General features: G+C 39.4%; 1 long non-coding RNA gene across 1 annotated transcript; it reads right to left on the bottom strand.

The window, feature by feature from the left end:
• Window positions 1-544: 544 nt before the first annotated feature.
• LOC131254057 (uncharacterized) lies at window positions 545-1693 on the bottom strand. Its single transcript, XR_009175466.1, has 2 exons — window positions 1550-1693; window positions 545-903 (listed from the first exon to the last, which is right to left on the bottom strand). It is a non-coding gene; the product is annotated as an uncharacterized LOC131254057 (long non-coding RNA).
• Between the last annotated feature and the right edge of the window lie 23769 nt (window positions 1694-25462).

Here is a 25462-nt window from a genome sequence, read left to right as displayed (position 1 = left end):
ACAATTCCAAGAAACCCGCTGCAATTAGAGTCCTGTTGCATCTTAACTTTCAGCTCTGTCCACACCAATCAGGCAAGTGTTAATAATGGTCTTAACCAAAATCTCACGTTATCTTTAGAAGTTTCACCTAAAAATCGATGGAAAAAAATGAAAATGAAAATGAATATACTTGTACCTTTTTATTGACAAGCAAGGTACCCTTCACAGCACAACCATTGTAGAACAACCTGACTTGGATAAGTAAAGGCTAGAGGATAGAGAAACAAAAACAGAAGTTCCATCAAGATCAATTGATTTTGAAGGGGATTTGGACTAGCATTAAAGAAAAGACAGACATAATGTACATATTAGATCCCCAGTGACAGATTCGTGTAGTGTTAATGTTGAAGATTTCTCCACAACTTCAGCCAGATCCAGCATTCCCTAAAGGAAGAATGACATTCAACTAAAATACGCCAAAAAACAAGCCAAAGATGGAGAAACATAAAGATAACAAAAATGATATAAGTGGTGATGGACAGCTTCACTGTCCTTGCAGCCGAGATTCTTTTTACAAATCACCCCACAAGAGGTGATATTAACTCCAAGAATCTCTTTAAGGGGTCCAAACAACAACTGATCGACCAGCTACACCAGTATAAAGTCTGAATCTAAAACTGCAAAACATGAAACTAAAAACAAACCATATGGTTTCTAGGCAGATCTCCTCGAGTATACTCAAAACCCAATGATAAGTAAGTGGGGATAAGCAAAAATTCCTACCTGACCACACATTGGCAGGATGATGAGGGTCCAGTCGGAGAGATACCTGACCCACCATTTGTCAGTCAAGACTCTCTACTTGGATCTCTGCCTCATCTTTCGGCGCTTTCTCTTCAGCCTCCTCATACCTTTCTTCTTCCACTGCATTGAATCACCCAATTCCATTATTCGAAAAACAATTCAGCAAGGAATGACCATTTCACAACATTAATCATTGCAACCAAACAGCAAAGCTTCATTAAGCATAGCACATAGTCCAACATGTTCATCCTAACAACTGAAAAATTCAATCCAATCCACTCCTTTTGAACCGAGTGGATGATGCACACGCTGATGAAATAACATAGGCAACAAAAAAATAAGAAAGATATTCCAATATCATTTCGCTCATTATTTATCATTAGTATAAATTAAGGTTTTAGAGCTTTAGAACCCATGAATGGGGCCAACCAACGAAACAGGTCGGGCCACTAAAAAAAAAAAACCATTGAGAAAGAACCTCTTGAGTGATCTTGATCAGGATTGGAACCAGCAGCCAAAATGGTTTAGCTCGCTAAAAACCCATTTGACAACAAGCCTGTTGAGCCACTGGACCCGGACATCTGCCCAGGTCAACACATCAAATCCTTATTTGATCATCGCATCCACTTACTATACCGTGATGACATCATGGGCCAGACTGCTTGTACCGGTTGGTAACAAACCGCTCATAAAAACAGGTCAAGACCAGTCCCTAATTCAATAAGCTTCTCACAACAAATCAGACACCTTACATTTCCCAGTATACCATGAACGCTATTTTATTAGAAGTAACCCCACTAGGGGCATCCATGTAATAAAGCAACAATAAGCAGTTGGCATACAAAGACCAAAAGCCTGCAGTAGCAACAAGAAATTTTAAATTTTTGTTATTAGAAATAAAGAGCCAAATTGATGGAAACTTATTCATCTCACCTGAAAACCTGTCACATAATGAATAACTATAATAACAATGATAACTATTGACAAGAGACGTACCAGATGCTTAAATCTGAAATATGCAGCTCCAATCCTCCCATATGCAACATCCACCTGAAAGAATGCGCATAACTATCATGCTTGAGTAATCAATACAAGAATGTACAAGTAAAACCATAAAACCAGAGATACTCATTGCACTTTCAGGATCTCTTCCATAGTTAATGATCTCATTCTAAAGTCCTTCTCCCTCCTCCTTTACCCGGGCTTAGGACTGGCAATCCAAGGAGTTGTATTGGCAGAGTTAAAAAAGGGCTTAAGCTCCATTTAGTTTTCAAAAAAAAATAAATGTTTTCATAAATACTAATGTGATGACCAAATGGAGCCTAAGACTATAAATAAGTTCAAATATAGAGTACAAAATTCATTCAATATTAAAAAAATAATAATAAATTAACTAACATCTAGTGTAACTAGAAAGAACATGCAGACTATAACTATGTTAAACTATAGAGTGTCAAATTAGTTCAAAAACATGCACACACTACACATATTCAATTATAGAGTACCAAATTTGTTCAAATTATTGAATTCTCAAAGCCTCCTTCCCCCATTGTACGAATGATCCCAGACTAGCCTCTCCAAGTGTAGACGTGAACCCATCTTCTTTCCACAAAGGAGCGTTGGGTTATATAACCTCAGTCAGGACAACAACAAAAGCTCCATCCTCCAACGGTTCGTAATGGACAGTTGCATTTGGATTAACTTCGTGTACTTGACCACGAGCAATTACACCATGTTTTTCAAAACCAAGCAACTTGCATCTTTTACCGATATATATAATATCCGGCTACATTTACACATAAAATGGCATTGGTATTGTTGGCATTTATAATATAATTGTAAGTTCAATACGGTAAAAAATTTATACTTACATACCGATGATGCCTGAGTAGATTTAGCGATTGCTGGTGATAAGACATTTTGAGTATATTGTCCCTCTTTCTGTATATCCACCCACATTTTCTTCATCTAAAAAAACTCTTGAGTTAGACCAACCAATGATTTCTTCATCTCAAATATTTCTTGAGTTAGGCCCTCTTTTTCTTTTGTCACATTCTCTACCTTTGAACGAGTAGGGGCTGACATCTTCAGTCCTGTCTTGCTTATCGAGCAACCTAGACCCCGCATTCACCCTCTACTATCAAAACCAACCAACTATAAAATATTGTAAATCAAGTTATTAGGATATTCATAATTACCACAAAACTTATGTAATTTTTAAATTTTATTAGTACCTCTGTAAGGGCATCATCCATGCCGGTCATCATAGAAGCAGGATTGCTACTATAGAGCTCATCTAGTTTTCCTGTGAAAAAATATAAATGAATGTAATATAATTCAAAGTTATACATAGGCTTTTCATAAGGGTACTAGTTACTAGTACGAGGGATGCACTTACAGCAAGGTCAAGATACTGGACAACTTTGTCCTTTCTTGTATGGGCTCTTAAGAAGACTTCACATCTACCTATCTCAGCATCAGAGGTAAGATTCTTCTCCATCGCCTTTGGCACATTACATATCGTTCAAATACACATCATCAATAGATTTAGATGAATGATAATTCAAATTTAAATTCAATTTTAAACTATAATATCTATTATTAAATACATACCATCTTATGGCAAGTAACGGCCATGCTGTGCCTCCCAAGACAGGCAGGTCCTTTTAGCTTGGCCCGATTGACTTTATTCCTTGCGCTTGCCCTCTTGAATTCCTCAGTGGTATGTTGATTCACGAAGACCCTCCAATCCTCCATAGGGATACCTAGGGGGGTAGGACCATCTCTCACAGCAATATGATCCTTGTTTTTACTATATCTTATAGTCAATCTTTTCTTATAATTCCTCCACATTTCATTGATGCGTTGTGTAACGTAATTAAGACTTGCATCCCAACTTTGACCCTCAAACTCATAAAACTGTGACAATCTTTCTGTGACTATATGAATGTATTCATGAGGCACTTGGTGAAAGTCTAGGTATAGATCGGGATATGAGAATGGGTGATGACACCGACATGCGATGCAAAGTCTCTGTGATCGGAACAGTCCTCATTCGGTTGCTCGAATTCATTCATCTTTAAGACTTTTTTCTTATCAGGTTGCACAAGTAAAGAGACCCCCCTAGTAATTCCTCTCTTTTTAGATGAAGAAGAAGCTGACATAATTACATAAAAAGAATAACAGTTATATATACACATGATTGATTACGGCCAATATATAAGAAAAAGGAAATTTACATATATAATTAAGAAGAAGTATATTATTGCCTTTAGTGTTGCTTGAATCACCCAATACCTCTGGTTGTGAATCCATGTGCCTATATCTTCCCTAATATGAAAAAAAACACTAATGGTTAAGAAATAATTTACATCACAGATAAAGTACAAATAATTCACTATATTATTCAAACCTTGATCCTCTAATAAATATCATTTTGTTACATGCTGAGAAAATACAAACAAATCAGTTGATTCTCTTTGATCATTTTCTTTTCTTTATTTTCTTGACTACAACACTTATGTCTTCAGATTCATCGAATATCAACTCATCAACAATTGCTAATGAGGTGAGATCAGGTCCTGCATCAGCATTACTTACAGCCTTTCATAATTTCGATAGAATGCACGTCTCTTCTTAGAAAAAAAATCTTTTTTGGAACCTCTAAGACCACATACCAATCAAGATTTTTTGGATCTCTGGAGTAAAAAACTTGCGTGGCATGCTCTGCAAGAATGAAAGGCTCGTCACCGACTTTGTCTGAACTGTAAAGACTGGACAAATTTACTAATCTTAGATTCGCTTCGACATCAACAGAAACACCATGATGTGTCACTTTCACCCAATCACACTTAAATAGGATGGGCTTGTACCCTATTTGGTACTCCAATTGGATAATTCTAGAAAGGACTTCGTAGTAAGGTTGATTTTCATCTACTGTATTCATATCCTTAGCACTCGATCAGAAGATTGTCATACCCTTTGTCCTAACCCCACTATTTTGGTTCATGTTATTCTCCTCATAGTCTTTAGTGACAAAGAGGAAACCATTAATATAATACTTATTGTATTGCATAGAAAAAGCTAGAGGTCCTCTCAATACGTCTTTAAATTCTTTATCGTCAGATTCAATGAACTCTGGTTGCCTCTTCAACCAAGATATGAATTCATCCTCGCTAGGTACCCTGTTGGTCCTCTTATAGCATCACTGCAAGAAATCTTTGTGCTTCCTGCGCGATATTCGATAACATTGTTATATTGAATTGCATAAAGGAATATATATATATATATATATATATATATATATATATATATGAGCTTATTGTACATACCCTTCCCACTCATTGTAGCTAGGATGACTCTTCAGTACCCATGTACAAGCTTGTTTGTATTCGATACCCGCTAGGATAACACTTTGACCCGAACCTACTGGACCAACGTCGTCATCATTAGGGTCATCATTAACGATATCTTGTAACTTACGTAGTCTTGAAATGACTCCATTAAACTATTTTTTCAGCTTTCCCAATAGGCTTATTTTCTGTTTTCCTTTATATTGGTTGCAGAATATAACTGCCTCCTCTTGGATGTACTGCTCTGAAATACAACCCTCAGGTCGTGTCTTGTTACGAACATAGGCCTTGAATGTCTTCATGAACCTGACAAAGTTAATGATACATTATATATACATGCAACTATAGATGTTAAGCCAATTTATTCTTATTAAGCTCACAGCGTACCTTTCGAATGGATACATCCATTGATAGTATACATGACCACATATGCGAGCCTCATAAGCCAAATGGACTGACAAATGCATCATAATGACAAATATCGATAGCGGGCATATAGTCTCAAGCTGACATAATGTCCTAGCCATGCCCCTCTAGAGAGTAAGGAGTGTTTGAATGTCTACGGATGTCAAGCACAAGGCATTAAAGAAGGTGCAAAAGCTTGTAATTATAGGACGAATGACCTTCCTATCCTTGAATGCATGTTGGATGAGAACTGGGAGTAGATGTTGCATCAACACATGGTAAGAATGAGACTTCATTCCCTTTAAATCCACGCAATCTTCCTTTACGATGGTCCTCCAATTCACACTAAAACCGATTAGAATACGCAATTCATGCAAAGTCTGAATGAAAAGCTTTTTCTCTTCTTTTCTTAGACAAAAAGGACCTTGTTTCTGAATCACCTTGCCATTGTTCTTTTTCAGCCATAGACGCTTCTTAATTCCTAATATTTTCAGGTGCCTACACGCATTAATATCATCCTTGATTTTTCCAAGCATGTTCAACATCAAGGCAACAAGGATTTCACATATATTTTTCCTAATATGCATAACATCAAGGTTGTGACACACGGAAATATCTTTCCAATACTCCAGATCAAATAATATAAACCGTTTGAAGAATTATGGTGATTCAACATCATCTGCTAGCTCTTGTCGGCCTCCATCAATACCCCTTATATTACTCTTTCCACTCTTGCCCCACTGTATATTCAAGTTTGCGGTTTGTCTTTTAACCTCAATCCCATCCAGACGGATCAGTTGATGTCGTATCTCCACTTCTTGTTGAATGTGCAAGCACTTATGTCCTTCTTAGCCTGTTTTGACATTGGCAACCATCGTCTGTGACCCATATAAACATGTTTCTTTCCATATTTGAGTCGCAAAGAATCTGTGTTGGGACCACATAAAGGACAACCATACTTACCTTTGGTCCTACAACCAGAAACGTTACCATATGCTGGAAAGTCATGGATTGTCCAGAGCAGAACGGTACGCATGTTGAATTTGGTTTCATGGTTTGCATCGAATGTCATGACCCCTTCTCGCCATAACTTTTGTAGTTCATCAATCAATGACTATAAATAAACGTCAATATCCTTTCCCGGTTGTCGCGGTCCCTCAATGAACAAAGTCAACATAGTAAACTGAGGTTTCATGTAAAGCTTTGGTGGAAGGTTGTACGTCACACACATAATGAGCCATGAACTATGCAACGTACTGAAAGCGCTGGATAAGTTAAACCCATTTGTAGGCAAACCCAATCGAATATTGTGAGGCTCAGCTGAAAAATCTGTATATGTGTCATCAAGATTCTTCCATGCAATAGAATTAGCCGGATGCTCCATCTTTTCATGTTGAAATTTCCTGGTTGAGTGCCAAGACATTTCTTTCGCCAACCATGGCACACTAAACATTCTTTGTAGCCTTGGTGTTAAAGGAAAATACCTTAACACCTTCATAAGTATTTTAGATTGTTTTCTCTTAGAATCCATTTCAATCTTGTACCTAGGAGTTTTACAAATTGGACAAATAAGTTTCATCTCGTTCTCTCTCCAGTATAAGATGTAATCATTTGGACAAGCATAGATTTTCACATAATCAAGACCCAACTTTTTAATAATCTTCTTCACTTGGTAGGTATTAGTTGGGGCCTTGTTACCAGAAGGTAACACCTTCTTTGGTAGTTAAATGAGCTCTGTAAAGTTTTTTTCACTCCATCCATGATTCACCTTTAATTTGAAAAGTTGTACAATGAAAGTCAACACGGTGAAATCTTGGGCCCCAGGGTATAACTCAGTTGTTGCATCACGTATATTTGCTTCAAACTCATTACTTTCATTTTCTCCAAAGGCGCCTTCAACTACAGGGGTCAGATTCGGCTTATCCTGCACAACTTCATCTAGGTTATTACCACCAAGTTCTTGAACGATCATGTTATGAACCTCATTTAAGTTCGGGACACTATGGTATTGTTGGGAACTTGATTCACGTATAGTACATTTAGGTGATACATGCTCCTCATGCATGTTCCAAACCCTATAGCTTGGGTCGAATCCATTTTTCATTAGATGTATTTCCATATCATTATAAGAAACTAAAAAATGTGCACATCTACAAGTGGTGCATGGATAAGGAACGGATTCTCTACTGGAAGGTTTTCTTGTGCAAACTTTGAAAAACTTCTTATTCCAAAAATGAAATGTGGGTCTGGGAAACTTAGTGTCATCCACTCCCTATTCATTACAACCGGATCTCGATTAACCAAGGGGTCCATTTTCAACCTGCACCTTACCAAAAATTAAAGTTGGAAATTAGCCTAATGCACCATCCTCCTCAAAGTTAGAAATGAAGGAAGTGCTATCAGATGATTGAACCCAGATAGACATTATCTACCAAATCCAATGTATTAGGGAGTTTGCAATCATTGTATTTTTATAATAAATTAATAATGTAATTTGTAAGTAAAATCTTAAACCGCTTGCATAGATGAAAAGTCTCGCATACAATTCTAATATATCAAGTACTTCTAAAATCTTTATCGAATAAACATGAATACAAGAAAAGAAAAACAGTAGGAAAGAGGCTTCTCTGTTTAAGTCATCTTCACCACACATACACCTCATTTGGCATCAGTCTGCTGAGAATTAAACAGATCCAGATGCCCATTTCATCTATTTCAACGGCACTGATGCCACATTACACAATTCCTCATAGAAAAACACTAACTCAATGAATGCCAGATCAAATATTTTTTATTTTTTTAAAAAATAAAAAGGTGGAGTAGTCCACTAAACCCCTCTATTTATGAAAGGCATTATGCCACCAAGTACACGTGATTGTTATAGGTCAGTACAAAGAAACTGTCCTTCCATCAATTAAAACACAGAAATTCCTCTAGAGGGGCATTCCCATCTCTTTAAAATTGAAAAGAAATAACTATCATAAAGAGACCCTGATGTACATCCTAACACACTATACCTTTTCAAGAGCACCAAAATCAAGCTCACCAGAGGGAAACTCCCACAAGAGTTCCAACATTATCTATAGAGGAATGACCTGATACATCGGTGGAATACAATGAACTGAACGCATGCACAACGCTATCGGGAAGATGACCCATGTGCCTTGATCTAACTGCCTGATTGGCGATCATCAAATAAATAGTTGAGATGAGATAATAGGCTAAAGTCCAAACCCAACGAATGAATGCGCATCAACTGGGCATTTGGACTATCTAACTAATCTGATTTCAGTCATGTTATGCACCATCCACAGGACCCACAAACTGAACAGTGTTGGCTGAGCTACTTAAAACCCATATGTTTATTAGTTATGCGCATGTATCCGAGCAGTTGTTCTCTGTAGCGCATCAGATAGATCCTCTAATACATGGTACCCAAGGATGATACAATGTTCGTAGAAAGAAAGATGAAAAGTAGAAAATTTAACTCAGGAGAGAGACAACAAATCTATAGTAACTAACGGCCCCTTCGCAAAGAAAAGATCGAAACCATATTTTGATCCATTTCAGCATCCGATGGCGAGTAAAAATGTGGGGCCCAGGGCTACACAACATTATTTCTTTTGCCATTTTTGTGGGAATAAATGCCACAAACACGATGTGCTTTTATGTGATTTCATCGGTGGCAAGGCTTCTTAAAGAAAAAAAATGACAACAGAAATAACAATGTGGAGTCCTGTACCCCACATCATCAGTGGCCATCGGCAGCTGCAATCAATCAAAACTTCATTGGGATTTTTGATCCATGTCGGAGAGAGAGAGAGAGAGAGAGAGAGAGAGACTAACCATTCATCTTCTCCTTCTCCTTCCCCTTCTCCTTCTTGCAGCAAAAGGGGGTTTTAAAAACCCTAGTGAGAGAGACAGAGAGGTTAGGAAACAAAGAGGGAAATGGGGCTGAGAGATAGAGAGAGGGTGAGGGAGCATGAGAGATCGAGAGAGGGCTGAGTGCGAGAGAGAGAGAGAGAGAGAGAGAGAGAGAGAGAGGGATTTGCTTATGTGAAATAAGGTGCGCGGGAGAGGTGCGCGGACGGGATTTTAGGGGTGACTTATTTTAAGACTTGTGGGGCCCACCGTTGTATATGTTAATTATCCACTCCGTCCATTCATTTTAACGACTCATTTTTAAGATTTATCCAAAAAATGAGTCAGATCTAAGATTTAGGTGTACCACACCACATATTAACAATATAAATTTATTTTTTCATTCTTTCTCATGGTGTGGTCCACTTAGACTTTTGATCTTTCTAATTATTGGGCTCATGCACTGAAATAATATTTCAAAATTGATGGACCGATTAGATAAAATAAATATATTGCAATGGGCCCCATGGAGCCCCTTAAGCATTGTCAGTCTCTAATAAGGTCTTATAGGGAGGTATGTTTTAGCTATAGATTAAGTAAGTTTTAGCTATGGATTAAATTCGTAGCTAATTAGCTACAGATTAAATCCATAGCCATAGACCTATATAGTCAGTAGCCTTTGCTCATTTTTTTGATAGTGCATACAAAACAATATATGATGCAAGTCTTATTAGATGCATGGATGCGTGAATGCAATCATTGTCCTGGGTAAAACTTCCAGACGGACATTGGGCTCGCCACCCATGTAATCATCGACCTGAGTAAAACATTTAGACGGCCTATGCCCCGGGTAAAACATCCAGGCAGGAAAATACATACGATAACATTAGATGTTGTTCTGTACTATGCATGCATGATTAATCAACCCGTTATTAGTCCAATTACAACCAGCCAATTTAAATAAGCTCGCGATCACTACGGGGAGCACATGACCCAGCGTAGGCCGACGGTTCGGGTATAGTGTCCCATGACCACCATCCCTGGCCCATAAGACTACCATCTTAGGATGTTTAATGGAAACTCGTCGACTAGTGGCCACTCATATTACAGTATATGGGGCTTACCATCACATGGTTTGTCACGCCCCATACTTGGTAACCGGACTCACAAGGAACCCGATAGCCGGTTCTGGCCACAACAGCCACCTTAGTACCCCATTCTCGGCTCTTGAGGTAGGTTTTGATCCTAGGATCCCACAAGGAGAATTTTCATAATAGTATAATCATTTCCAATATGAGCATACCAAAGATCACAACAAGTAAATCTCAAAAATAACAAAAGGACACATCACAAAATTCACTATAAATTTAAACTTTTACAAGTACATAACAGAATAGAAATACATTTGATAGCAGGAGAAGGAGGAAGAAGATCTGCAACACTAGGGGTCCTCAGCTCGACTCTAGTCCAAGCTCTGCTACTACGATGATGACCTAAGATCTCCTGCACACATCAATCATGCATAAGCTTATAGAAAGCTTAGAGGGTGGTGAAAGTGTGTGACAATGGTGCGTAGAAGAATAATAGGGGATACAAAAAGGAAACATGATCAAAGCCAACACAACCACCCTTACCAAGGCTGCTATGAATGTAAGAAACTATACTAAGGTAATACAATAAATGCATGAAGCCATACCAGGGCTAAATAATGCAATGAGTACTGAGTGTCATGCCAAGGCGATGCAATGTAAGCTTATACAGCCGATGTAAATGCAATGCAAAGTGATGCCAGTCCTCATATCTAATCCACATATTAATACAGTTCCTTCATAAGGAATCTACCGAGGTCTAGTACACTGCAGGATGACTGCCGCTCTACAGATCCGCATAGCCAAACGAGCGTAGGAGACCTCACTACCTGCTTGTGGATAGCCAATCACCAGCAAGGCCTGACAATAGCGGACCCATTCACAAGCTGGTCAGACTCAGCCTAGCTATTGCCCTCTTTCCCTCAGGCGGGTAAGGCCCCACCCCATTCTAACCGACTACACGACAGTGGGAGTCGCGGCCTAAAGGAGTAAGGCCTTGGTGCACTCTTATTTCCACCCGGTCATGGCACTGGAGGAGATCCTTGGTACGATGAAAGTTTTGGGAATTTTACCCATGGGCATCCTATGCACCCTATATGCTCAAATAATATTTTTGGTGTCCAATCATGGCCATCCATGATGTAACTGTGGAGGTTAGCCCTAATAAAGCAAGGGCGATAATGTTCATATGCTATGCAATGCCAGATGCATGAATCACACAATCAACCATGCATCAATTCCAAGCATCCAACCTGCTCAAGATGGAATACTACGTCCCTCGGAGAAAGTAACATGCAATGCCCAATGGTACAATATGACCACACATACAGTGTTAACCAAGTAGAAAATGATGTACATGGGTCATGAGGATGAATTTAATCACACTATATGGTGATATATAATGTATATTACATTCCTCCTATCCAAGGGACCAAGACTAGGTACTTAGACAATATCCTTAAAGAATCCAACTTGTAGTGGGGGCCCATTTACCTGGGGTAGCCCACGAGACTAAGCATACAAGCTACGAGTCTAAGTAATATAGAAATGAGCCTAGCAAGAGTCTAAGATGAGCATCCAATCACTCTTAATTACAACCGGGCCTAGAGGGGTCCATAATGGGGATATTTAACCACCATTCCCCAAAAGGCATATCAACCATGAACTATATGAATAGAAGGCGCAAGGCCTACATATAAGATAAAGATAAAGGTAACCACATACATATATTCCTCATAATAGGCCATAAGAAAAAGGATATAATACCACCTTTAACAACATGGCTCTAAGAGAGGAATTAAGGCCCAAGGCTCAATTTTCAATGGCCATAAAATCCATGCATGAAGTTGGACTTGGTGGACAGCCTGTGTACACAATGTTCGGCCTAAAAACAAGTTTAAGTTTGATGAAATGGGCCCACTACATCAGTCCAATAACCAGCAATTTAAGCAAGCAACCAAGGGCCCAATACCATCCTTATCTCAACCCACAATCCATCGAAATGGTGGAAGTCGGCTCAACATATGACTGGGCCAAGCTAGGATATCCCAACCTACGCTGGGCCCATGGGATGTCCTAAAAATCTGATCTAAGATGGGATCCTCATATGATCACTAAAGGTGACCCAATAGAATGCACTGATTAAGCCTAAAGATTTTAAGAAAACATAAGCATGCAACATATACACAAGTTCTTAATATGGTCAGCGCCACAGCCAAATAAGGTTTTAACCATAAAAATGTACATTTAAGGCCTTTTGATAAACTTTTGGCCCGTTTGACTTCCTAGACCTTCTAAAGTTTAGAAATTAGTCAACTATGTGGGAATAATCTCATGAAGGCCAACAATACTCACAGGGGGCCCCACCAGATGGAGGGTGTGTATACATCATAAAAAGATCAAGTGGGCCCGCGACTGGACTACAGTCCAGCAGCAGCCCAATACAGAGAGTGTCCCCATAATCAAGCGATCCAAGGCTTGGACGGCCTGGACCAAACATACGTTAAGATAGGCTCCACATACATTCATATTGGGCCTCCAATAAATGTCCTATAATCTATGGTGGGCCTTTAACCGTCCATAGAGGAACCCATGGGCCTACCTTAGGGCCACTAAGGAGGACATCCAACCTCAACCGGGTCCCAAAAGGTAGCCCACTACCTATACGCATATAAGGCAAGGCCCAAGGCCTAAGCAATTCATGGCCTAGTGAGCTATACACCAAGCCCAACACATAGGCAACATGGTGGGCCCTCAAGCAAGGTTTGGGCCCAACCATAAAGATCATGAGACTACCCATTGTGGTGGGCCTAATGGGCAGCCCATTATTCCGACATATGGGTAATCCATATACTTAAAACAAGTGAGTTAGGCCTCACATTTCGGCCCAAGTATGGTTTTAATTTAATGGGCACGCAAGGGTCTAACTACTTTGAGTATTTCATCCCACAAAACCCATCACAATGGTGTATTAAATATAGGCCCAAAGGTCTTGGCCTATCAAAAAGTTTTAAGACGATGGGCCTAGGAAAATCCCAATAATATAACTAAGAAGACTAGTTTAATAAAAACTCAATTGGAATGGGCCTTAATTCTGCACTAATTAAGCCTAAAAATCTAGCTAAAATGGGGCAAGATATTGTAATAATGTCCCCAAATTTGGTGGACCATGCTACCCCAAAACATTCATTTATGGGTAGCAACCATGGGCCTATTGTTGAAATTCCAGCCCACCCACAATCTGTCTTGCTGGAAATTCAAAAATTAATTAATTTATATTTTTATTTTAGTTCCTGGTGACCTATACATGCCAGAGGGGGTCCACTAGATGAAGGGAGTAGATTAAACACATAAATCAGATGGGCCATGCTGCTGGACTGGACGTCCAGTATCAACCCAATGGGCTGGGTGTCCCATATGTAGGCAGTTCTATGGACCCAGGTATTTGGCCCAAAAACTCATCCAAATAGACCCCCAAAATGGAAAATACAGAGGGAGGTGTCCATGTCCCACATGGGCCAAGATTGGATGGGTAGTAGGACAACAAAATACATCAAGGTGGGCCCACAAGGTGGCCTGGATGGCCAGCCAAGGCTGGAAACCCCAGCCTAGTGGGCCACTCCAGGCCGCACCACGGATGGTACAGGGGCTCGATGACCCTAAAAATTTGCAAGGTGGTCCTTCCATAGGTGGGTCATACCTCCACCAAATTTCACAATTTTTACATGATTATAAGTATTTTAATTAATTTAAAGAAAACAGACTATCTAGAAAATCTATTTGACCTGGATGTCCCACCCTGGTGGGCCAGTCCAGCCCTTGTCACGGTGTACACAAGGGTCCGTTATCTCCAAAAATTTGTAGGTGGGTCCAACCATGGGTGAGACACTTCTTCGTAAATTTTTAGAAATTTTTGATACTCAAAAGTATTTTAATTAAATTCAGAATTACGATTTGTCTAGAGTGAAATGTTGCTGTCCATGCAATGTTTATCCAATAAGGTGGGCTCAAACTTCATCTATGAGGGGGGAAATGGATGTTTAGTATTTTTTCCATAAAATAAAGTAACGTGTAGTCCAAAAAAGTTACCCACCCCTCAAAGAAACTAAGCTGAAATTTGTGTTTTCCCTCCATACATGTGGGCTGGACGGTCTAACAAGGTGGACCGCCCACCCTTATAGGCCTCCCCTTTTGGGTATCATTTCATGGGCCATCTAAGTTGTGATCCATCACGCCTCAAGGTGGGGTCCACACCTTTATATTACACCCCATAATCATAAAGAAAATAGTGGAAATCATGATCCAAAATCCATGCCAAACATTGAACATGACAATCCATGCAATAGTCCAGATTTTTGGACAGCAATACATGTCTGGACATATCAGCCTATATCTTAATAATCTCAGCAATTAAAAGGTTGTGTGGCCTTCCTTAGTGGGCCCCACACATGTCCAGATCATGAACTAAGGTCAGGATACTTGCATGTGTTAATTTAGGACGTCTAAAAACCATGGAATAAGGTGGTAGGAGCGTCCCACTCTTGCTGAACTTTTGGGACGTCCTAGGCTCACCAAGTGGGCCACACACACATCATCATCCACATATCAGAGAAAAGAGAAGAAGAAAAAGGTAATCCGGCCATGCGGTAGGGCCCCGCTACTAATGGGTCCTCCCTAGAATCAATCTCATCCATACAACTATGTTGATTGAACATGCAACATTAAACTAATGCATGCATGATCTATGACTAAAATGGGTGGTTGGGATGCTATCCCAACATGACTTCTAGGGTCTAGATGCCCTTGGAATGAAGTAGATAATACAATACATCATGATGGGGTCCATGGAGAATGACCCCATCATGTATCATTATATGCATGTAGGATGGGCCAAAGGTCCACATCCATGGGGTCAAATGGGATCCCTACCATGGATTGGTGGGTCCCATATGATCCATATATAAATAAAAGAGAAGATTAAAGGTCAGAAAAGAAATCAAAAATTATATTCACCTACATGCAAAGCAAGACTCCAAACTTCTATTTCATGAAGATCTTGAGCCTAAGAAAAGTTTTTAATGGTGGAGATCTACTTTTGATAGTGGGATTGGGAGTATGTTGGGGATTAGGGGCCTAAAGACAAGAGGGAGAAGGGGACGTTAGAGTGGGGTGTTGATAGAAATGGAGGGAAATGAGAGGGAGGGAGAGAATAAAGAGAGAGAGAGAGAGAGAGAGAGAGAGAGAGAGAGAGATGTCATCATTGTTTTGTAAGAGAAGTCATCATTACCTAAGGGAGGAGATTACAATGCTTAGGCTTTAGGATAGGTTTGGGTAGTGTTTGTTGAGGCGGGTGGTGTTTCCATAGAATTTGTGTGGTGTGTGCAGTGTGTATAGGGACTTATGCCAAGGAGGTGGTCCACATGCATTGTATAAAAGTGAGCCACATGATTAAGAGTCGTTCTATAAAATGTTCATAACTTTAGATCCATAAGTCAGATGGATGCACAAGATACGCCGTTGGAACCGCAACGACGATGTGAACAAGATGGTATAGGTCTCGAGCCGATCTAAGTCGGTTCAATGTGACCGGACTCAAGGATAACCGCAAATGCAATTCGAGGGTCGTGGGTCGCCGAAATTCAACCGGTAGGACCGCAGGACCACAAGAAATGAAATGCATACTCACATACACACACATGCACATGTAGGAACTCGGGTCAAGTCTTACATGATTGCACTATATAAAACATCGAACCCATCTAGAGTAAGTACTAAAATAAAATCACGTAAGGCAAGTATCAAAATATGCCACGTAGGGCCAATATCAAAACCATACGATAAGGACCATCCTTAAAAATCATTGGACACAATAACCCTGAATAATAGGCCCACATCAATGATCCATCTAGACCACCACTCAATAACCACTAGATCGAAGGTCCATTGCAATCACCATCAATCAAGTTACATCCCAAGTATGGGTGTACATTTATAAGTTGGGGTTTTCTACTAATGTACCAGTTTAAATTCCATAAGCAATCCACAAATAATCCACAAGCATGAACAATTATACATGGTGAATATTAAGCATGTAATATAACAATTCAATTTCCACCAGCTAACACATGTGATTATAAAGGGAGATATCAATTATAAATTGAAATACAAACTAAACTTAAGCTAATGGGAAGATGGAAAGCTCAAGGGGAAGAATAATCACTTGACGTATATGGTCACCTACTTGTGTCGTTAGGAGGTACGTACGCCCTTAGAGTCAAATCCTACCATGAATCGTAAAATTTGCACATGAGATCAATGCTCATCAAAGTGTCAATGGTCAAGATTTATATAACCTAGGGCTTGGATTATCTAGGTTTTAAGGTCTTATCTTAAAGTTTAATTCGGTGCTTAGATTCTAGGATTTGATTCCTAAATTATTATTATTATTATTACTGCTATTATTATTATTATTATTAGCATTATTGTAATTGTACAATGGATCTGTTAATGTTCATAATAGGAGTGTCAATCCATCAAACTTAAACACACCAACAATGCCTAATGTTCTCATAACGATTAATAATTTATTAGCTAATAAATGTACTAGAGATAGAATATTTATTAACAATAATGTGACAATGACTAATAATAATAATTATACTAGCCCCGTCATGCTAGTGATAATGTTTTCTATTGGTAATAATAATAACTATCCATACTGAGTCTTTTCCTGTTAATAGTTAAGGATAGTAATTAAATATAAGTGTCTAATAAATCATAGTTCCGTTTATAATATTCAATGCTAGTGTGAAGAGTCAGTCAATGGTTAATCCTACTTAATACATTGTTTATGGTTAAATTCCTAACCTAGGGTTTGGATTTCCTAGGTCTAGGGCTTCATCCTTGGGTTTAGTTCTAGGCTTAGATTTAGGATCTTAGAGCTAATTGATGTACATTCGATCGTAATACTAATAATACTATCAATCTCCAAACAACCATTAATATTAAGAATACACGTAATATTAGCCAACGTGACATTAATAATCATTTGGATGAGGATACATGGTATGCTCTAACATTAACGATAATATTTAATGATGACAAAATAAAATAATGATAATTTCAGTTTTATATGTAATACTAATGTCAATATAGATAATTTACTAACTGTCATTCATTCCTAATATTCGTAGTCCTAACAATGAATAGAATGACAAAAAAATCGAAATCAACAGAATTTCAATATGGAGGAAGGACGTGGACTCACCTTAGTCGACTCGATTCAAGTCGAGTTGACTCGGCTCCACCTGACCGCCCACCTTCTGCTCTTTTCTCTTCTTCTTTTTCCAACCCATATTGCTGGAACGTCCTGCCAAAACAATGACCAACCCAGCAACTGAGTTGTGCTTGACTCAGCCGAGTTGACTCTGCTGAGTGCAGGGAGAGGAATGGTGCACTCTATCTTCTCCCTTGTTTCTTCCTTCCTTCCTTTCTTTGTTTCTTCTTCCTTTAACTCTTTTTCTTCCTATTAGGCTGGAATATCCAGCAGTACTCGAACCAGGCCCAACCTGGCTGGAAAAGGCTTAGCTCGAACCTGGCTTGGCCCCGACTCTGCTCGGTTCGGGCCGCCTGATGTTGTGGTGCGGCCCAGTCCAACCTGTCCTACCCTCTCACTCTCCCTTTCCATCTGCTCCTTCTTCATCTTCTCCTCCAGCGGGAAACATCCAGCAACGGATGTCAGACTGGGACAGACTCGGCCCGATTCGGGCTCGTGCAGCAATGCACGCCCCCCTGCTGGACTTTTAACGCATTGGGGCCCCATACAGGGTGTGGACCCCAGTAATACGTCATTGCAACTTCCATCAGATGGACCTCATTACTGCCCAAATAGAGCCTGAATCACGACTCAAACGGGCGGTGCAACAGTGAGGGAGATGCTCGGCCATTAATGGCGTTTTTCAAATGGCCATGAGTTTCTTCGAAACAAGGCTAGTGGATGTCTTGGATTGGCTCCTGGAATCTTGTGGAGGATGCCTTTAGGCGTTTCATGAGAGTTTAGGTGATGGGTTTGAGCTTGGGCGGAGGCGGACGATTTTCTCCCTGATTCTCTTTCCTTTTATAAACAAAACTAGCTTGAAGGCCCAGGATTGCGTTCTCACGGACAGTTGAGATGGAGGGATTTCACCTCCCTCGGATTGCCAAGCTGGCATAAGGAAGAAAAACGGAAATTTTCCGTTTTTAAGAAGTGTTGTGTTTGTAGGGTCGGTTTGCACCGAGGATCGTGTGCAACCACGTGTGACATCACGTGTGGGGCCTACGTGGTTTTAGACGGGGCAATCCGTCCAACACGATGAATGGTTTAGATTGTCCATATGGACAGTGTAGGTGGGCCATGGATCAAGAAAATAGACGTCCGTCCGCCGATTGGTGCAGCTGAAGAGAGAAAAGATTTCTCTTCTTTTTTGGAAGAACACGGGTCAGCTCGTGCTGACCGTGTTGACAGACCAGGAGCACCTCGAGTGCAAGACCACTGTGCACATGCGTGCCACTAAGTGGGGTCCATCATGGTGTTTTTGATAAATCCACACCGTCCATTAGGCTCTAGGGGTCCACTTAGGACCTTTAGCCAAATATCAAGCAGATCTAAAGTTAAAGTGGGCCGCACATCTTGATTTTGGATCCTGTTTATGGATTCACGTCGATCAGATGATCAGGTCATCCCGAACTCGGTTGTCAACGGTTAAAAGGTCCCAATGAGCCATTTCTAAGGCTTTCATCATATATTACTAACCAATACTAATTTTAATATAATTTTTATTATTTTTGTATATTACTTATAATTACAATGTTTAAGATTTCATATACATATGTAAATATAATTTTAAATATTAACATACTACTATATACATGCTATTGATCACATATTCATTAATATATAATTCATAATATACAATATCATATTATATATATATATATATATATATATATATATATATATATGAATCAAAAGTTGTACAATATCATATTTAAAATCATATTGTTAAATAATATTCAAATTTTAAAATGTCTAATGATTTTTTGTATACATATTTATAAAAGACATTTAATACTACATTAGCATTTATAATTCAATTACATATTGTAAAATTATTATCCATCATGTTTAGTTAATATTATATTATTTTCATAATATTTTATATACATTAAATATGTAAATGTCATCCTATTACAATACGTTTTCATACATTTCTATATAAAATTAAATTATCAAAATCCATCTATAGTTTTTTTTTAATCTCTGTTTGTGTAACGTTTATAATAAAATAAAATAAAATAAAACTGATTATATACTTATTAAATATCATTGGATGGTTTGATTTATCTATTGAGGTGATCGAAGTCCTAACAATGGGTTGCGTTAATGACATGATGGTTTGTCTCGAAGATTAATGGATGGATAGCTTGATACATAGGTGCGGACTGCTTTCAACGGTCAGATTTAAACTAGGATGAACGTGAATGTTTACTTAAACCTGGCTTGTATTTATGCTAAACTTAGTTATATGGTAACACCCGAGTACTAAAAAGTACAGGGAGTTACGGGCACGCAGAGTGATCGTGATCAGAGGAGAGATCGGAAGAGCCAGGCCCCCTCTGGTAGCTCCCAGCAACAGCAGCATCGACCATAGTAAAGATGCACAGACCGCCCAGCTTTCCAAGCACTAGCGACACCTCCAGTACTACCTCTAAGGCAGCTCCTTGATGTCTGTTATGGATGCGGAGAGATGGGGCACCATAGGTGGAAGTGCCCCCGCCCTCAGCAACAATAGTAACTGAGAGTGCCACAGCAGCCTTCACCGTAGTAGCAGCGACAATAGAGACTCCCACAGCAGCAGCATTAACCTCCGAAACCGCAGCAACAAAGGCAGCAATTTCGATCATAGCAGTAGCAGCAGCGACCTCAGGGGGATACGCACCTCCCCAGCTAACCCAGACTAGATTCTACGCGGCCTAGCAGAACTCACAGTCATCAAGAGGAGTCGTTGAGGATTCGTGCGACCAGGCCGTAGGACCATCTTGTTAGATTAGTCATTGATGGGATTGTGAGGCTGCATAGTTGTCATGCCCCAAAATCAACATATATTAAAATCCACAATAACAAGTGCGGTTTATTCTTTTTAACACCAGGGCCAGTTTACACTAATTAACCAACACCCACGCCAATATAACACCTAGCCTGGTAATGGGAACCTCTTGCATGAGATGCTCACCCATCCAAAGGGCACTTAGTGAGGGACTCATTTGTATGTTAGCTGGTTAAATTACTACCTTACTGAACCTGACAATGGGAACCTTTTGCAATCCTGACATGCTCACCCACTTAAAGGGTACGGTAGAGGTTCTAAAAGGTACTAGTTGGGTTTCTAGGACTTTCAACCCAAGGGTCTTGATCACCCCACCTATTTACACTTTAGGAATTTTCAACCCAGAGGACTTGATTGCCCTACCTATTTTCTGGTGTTTCAAAAACTATTCTGGTCACGTATGATTTAAATATTTCATGAAACAAATGTTTCTAAAAATATACAACGATCGCTATTCTACGGTTGAATTCTTGATATATGTTGTCAATAATTTATCAAACTTAAAACAAAGTTTCTGGTCAATGTAAATTGTCCGTACATGATTAAATTTCTACAAAAATAAAAATGAATAAACATGCAATGTAATCAATTAGATCTTAAAATCTAAAAAAAAAATTATATATAAACTTAAGATTCCTATATATATATATATATATATATATATATAAAAGTGAATTTTCAATGTATGATTAACAATAAGGCGATATAAAAGTCGAATTGAGGCATATTAAAATAATGACAACGAAGTAAAAATAAAAATAAAATTTAAACACATTTTAGGAAGCATACTAAACAATTACATCAAATTAAAAGATCATTTAAGATGGCAACAAAAATAATTAATTATAAGTGCAAATGAATAAACAAATAATTAATTAATTAATTTATCTTTTTATAATATCAAGTGAGAGAAACTCACTTTTTCTTAAAAAGCATTTTCTTTTCTTTTCTTTTCTTCCTCTCTCTTCCTTTTTCTCTCTCCTCCTTTTCTTTCTTCCTTTCTCTCTCTCTTCTTTCTCTCCCTCTTTCCAACGTAAATAACCAGAAGCTTTTCTTTTTGTTTTTTTCCTCTCTCTCTCTCTCTCTCTCTCTCTCTCTCCTCACTCTTCTCACGTCATAGCATACCCCACCTTCCTTTGCTTCCTTATTTATAAGGAACACAACAGCTCGTGTGATGTTTTAATGTTAATAAGTTTTCTTTTAAATTTCAGTTTTTCGTTTTAAAGCATTGTATGTCACGTTTTTTTTTTCTTTGTTTTGATTTACACCACGTGCACTAATCTAGTGTAAGTTCGTGCACACATGTGCTATGCATTGCACACATGACACATGTGTGGTACATGTATGTGAGGTGTGGTTATGGTAGGTGTGCATAGTGTATGGTTGGTGATGCATGCATGGGCTACTTGTGTGTGTGTGAGAGGTACGTATGCGATGTGTTTGGTGTATGTGTGTGGCTATGGTGTATTCAATGGTGCATAAGTGTATGATGTAGATGGATGGACAAATCAATGTATGCATAGATGGACGGATAGATATATGGTTAGATGAGTTGTTGTATGATCGATGGCTAGATTCCAAGATGTACCTATGGATGGACAGGTAGGATTGTGGGTGGCCACATGACCAATATGATGGATGGTCAGTTCAGATGCGAGGGCAAGTATTCTGATGATTTTCAACATATGGACGGTTAGATAGTTATATCGTTGGATGGATAGTTAAATGTATGGTTGGATTCATTAGTTAATGAACAATTGGATTGGATATGTCCAAATCAACAGTTGAGATTGCACCAGTTGATCTTGTAGATTGACGGTCTTATCGGACTAATTGGGTACGTCGATCAATGGTTAAAATTTGATGGTCAAGATTTATTTAGGTTATTATAATAATATCCTAGTTTCGATCATTTTTTACCGGGATCCGAGGATCAGTGATAGCATAGACGAGGTGTCTTGGGAGCGCGAGGCTGAGATTCGAGAACGCTATCCCTATCTTTTTGTAGATTGATTGTGCTTGTATCGTGTTTTGTATTGTATTGATGATATGTTTATATAATGCCATGATTTTTCTTCCTTCTTGTTTTGTTCTACGTAATAGTAAATTTTGATGACGAAATTTTTATTAGGAGGGGAGAGCTATCCGGCTTGTGTCCTAGTACCATTCTATTCCTTAGAGTCCGGTGATCCTCCCCTTCGAATTTCGGTGACCCACAACCTATAAACAACATTTGCATGCGACCCTAAGTCAGATCCTGTAGATTAGATTCGACTTGACTCGAAACATGTACCCTAGCGACCGCGCCATCGCCGCGGTTCCAATACCGAGACTTGCACACCAATGCTATACCCAGACTAGGAGTTGTGGGCCCGAGTATATTTTGAGGAAATGCCGCGCATTGCGAATCCCGAGAGAATCTCTACCTAATCCATCACATCAATCAATCAAGTACTAGTTAAGTACACATCTCATCTCTAGCCATGTTTTATTTTTTCCCAAGACAAGTAACCCTCCCTAAAGTCAACTCTCATGTCACTCACACCCATCACTCCATCTCATCTCCCTTACACAACAACCACCCCCCCTCTCTCTCTCTCTTTCTCTCTCTCTCTCTACTCATTTCCTAAGTAACCCAAAGAGAGTGATCATCCATGCATTCCAAGGAGAGAAGGACCAAGTGTGTGGCCCACTTCCTACCCCAAATCTCACAATCCAACCCTTCAATCTTCATCATCTTCCATCAAAGAAGAAGCCAAGGAGTATAGCATTCTAAGGAACTAAGAAGATTAGCAATCGGTGGGTGTTTTGTAGGATTAGATTATAATTTTAGTGATGGACAAGGTGGGGCGTACCGATTGATGGTATGGATCCTATTGGGACCCAAGATGATATATGTATTATATCTCTAAGGGAGGGCTCATAGTGGCAGAGCCCTCCATCTCATCTCTCTCTCTCTCTCTCTCTCTCTCTCTCTCTCTTCCCTGTTTGTGGCCCACCATGATGCAAGTATTTTATTCATGCTATCTATTTAGTGGGCCATTGTGAGACCCGACCAGAGTTCGCATGTGTGCATATGTGTGTGTGAGTATGCATCTCGTCCCGCGGTCCTACCAATCAAATTCTAGCGATCCGCGACCCTTAGGTAGTGTTTGCGATAATCCTTGAGTTCAGTCATGTAGACCCAACCCGGATTGACCCAAGACCTATGCCATTGTGACCGCATTGTCACCGTGGTTCCAACGACGCGTCTCGTGCGTAAATTTGACGTGTGCATCAAAAGTTGTAGGCCACACATTATTCGGGCCATTGATCACGATGTGGGACGCACCTGGTGCTTGTCCATGTTTTCCTAGGTGGACCCACCCTAGTTCCATCATTTCCTTTGAGAGTTATCATTACTTATAGCCATTTAGTCAACTCTCTTATAAGCCATCATAGATTTTCTTCCCAAAAAGGTCATCATGAGCTTTCTTCCCAAAAAGCAATGATTCCTTACATTGAAATGATGAGTTCTCTACAATACTCCATCTTCTTCTCATATCCTTCATTTTCTCTCCTCTAGCAACCCAAGAGAAAGCCCTTGGACGTTCCCACATATTCCAGCAACTTCAGCCCATTTTCTCTCAAAAACCTCCCAATCAAACCTTTGAAAAGTAATCTCAACCATAAATCTATAACCCTTGGAGCTTAAGGAGCTTGGAGATAGGAGAATCTTGAAGATCCATTAAGGTGGGTGCACTTAGTTTAAGATTTTCTGATTTTCTTATGGTAAATTCTCCTTCATCTCATCCTTAGTAATTTGTGGGGTCCATTAAGTGATGATGAAGGTACCCCATGTTTCCATGATCAAGGCCAACCGTCCATTCCTTTGCATGCAAGTTCCATGGATGGGGCCATTCTCCATGAACCCCATCATGGCAATTTTCATTTGATGCATGTCTTTTAGGGGTCATCTAGACCATAGATTTAGGTGGGAAAGGCATTGCCACCATTTGATTCCTAACTCAATGCATGTGCTAGATCTAGATTGTATATGATCTAATGAATGATATGAATGTGTTGTGATGAAGGGAGGACCTCAATAGTGGCGGAGATCCTCTCTTATGGCCGGACCTTCAGTTTTTCCTTATTTTATCTTTCATCTTTGATATGTGTGGCCCACTTGGGGGCCCTAGAATATCCAGACCGTCGAAGCAAGGTGGACACCCATGGTTGTCCATTCCTTGGACATTGTCACCCTAATTACTCCATATCAGATGCATGCAATGGGTTTTATGAAGGAAAATTGGTCTGGATGTTTTTGGGGTCCACTGAGGTGGACCACAACACTGATTTCATGGGGTGATTCCCCTTATTTTGGTTCCCATGCTTAGTTTATTTCATATATATGTTGTTGTCCAGAAATTTTCTGAACAGTTGCTAGATAATTTTTAGGTCAAGATTATGGACTGATAAGAGGGATGTTTTACCACCATTGATGTGTGTTGAATCCCACCTCCATCCGCCCTTGATTGATCACTCAAAAAGGTGGGCCAAAAAGGTTGGTCAGTCCAGATTTTCTGGAGTGTCCAGGCACTCTGCATGTTGTAAAAACAGAAATATCAGCTTGTTTCTGAAATGGTGGGGCACCTTTGTGGGCCCCACCTTATTGTATACTTGCACAGGGACATTGGATCTACATTTTCCCAAATTTTGGCAGATCTGGTCCCACTCTAATGGGGTGCACAAGTCAAGGGCAGCAGCATTGTTTCAGCAGGAATTATTTCTGGACCTTGCTGTCCATAATTTGTGTGAATTAAATAAAATACTTATACTATCTCAAAAA

The sequence above is a fragment of the Magnolia sinica genome, chromosome 8 (assembly GCF_029962835.1).
Source record: "Magnolia sinica isolate HGM2019 chromosome 8, MsV1, whole genome shotgun sequence".
Taxonomy (NCBI): Eukaryota; Viridiplantae; Streptophyta; class Magnoliopsida; order Magnoliales; family Magnoliaceae; genus Magnolia; species Magnolia sinica.
This window is presented reverse-complemented; position numbering and strand designations above follow the sequence as displayed.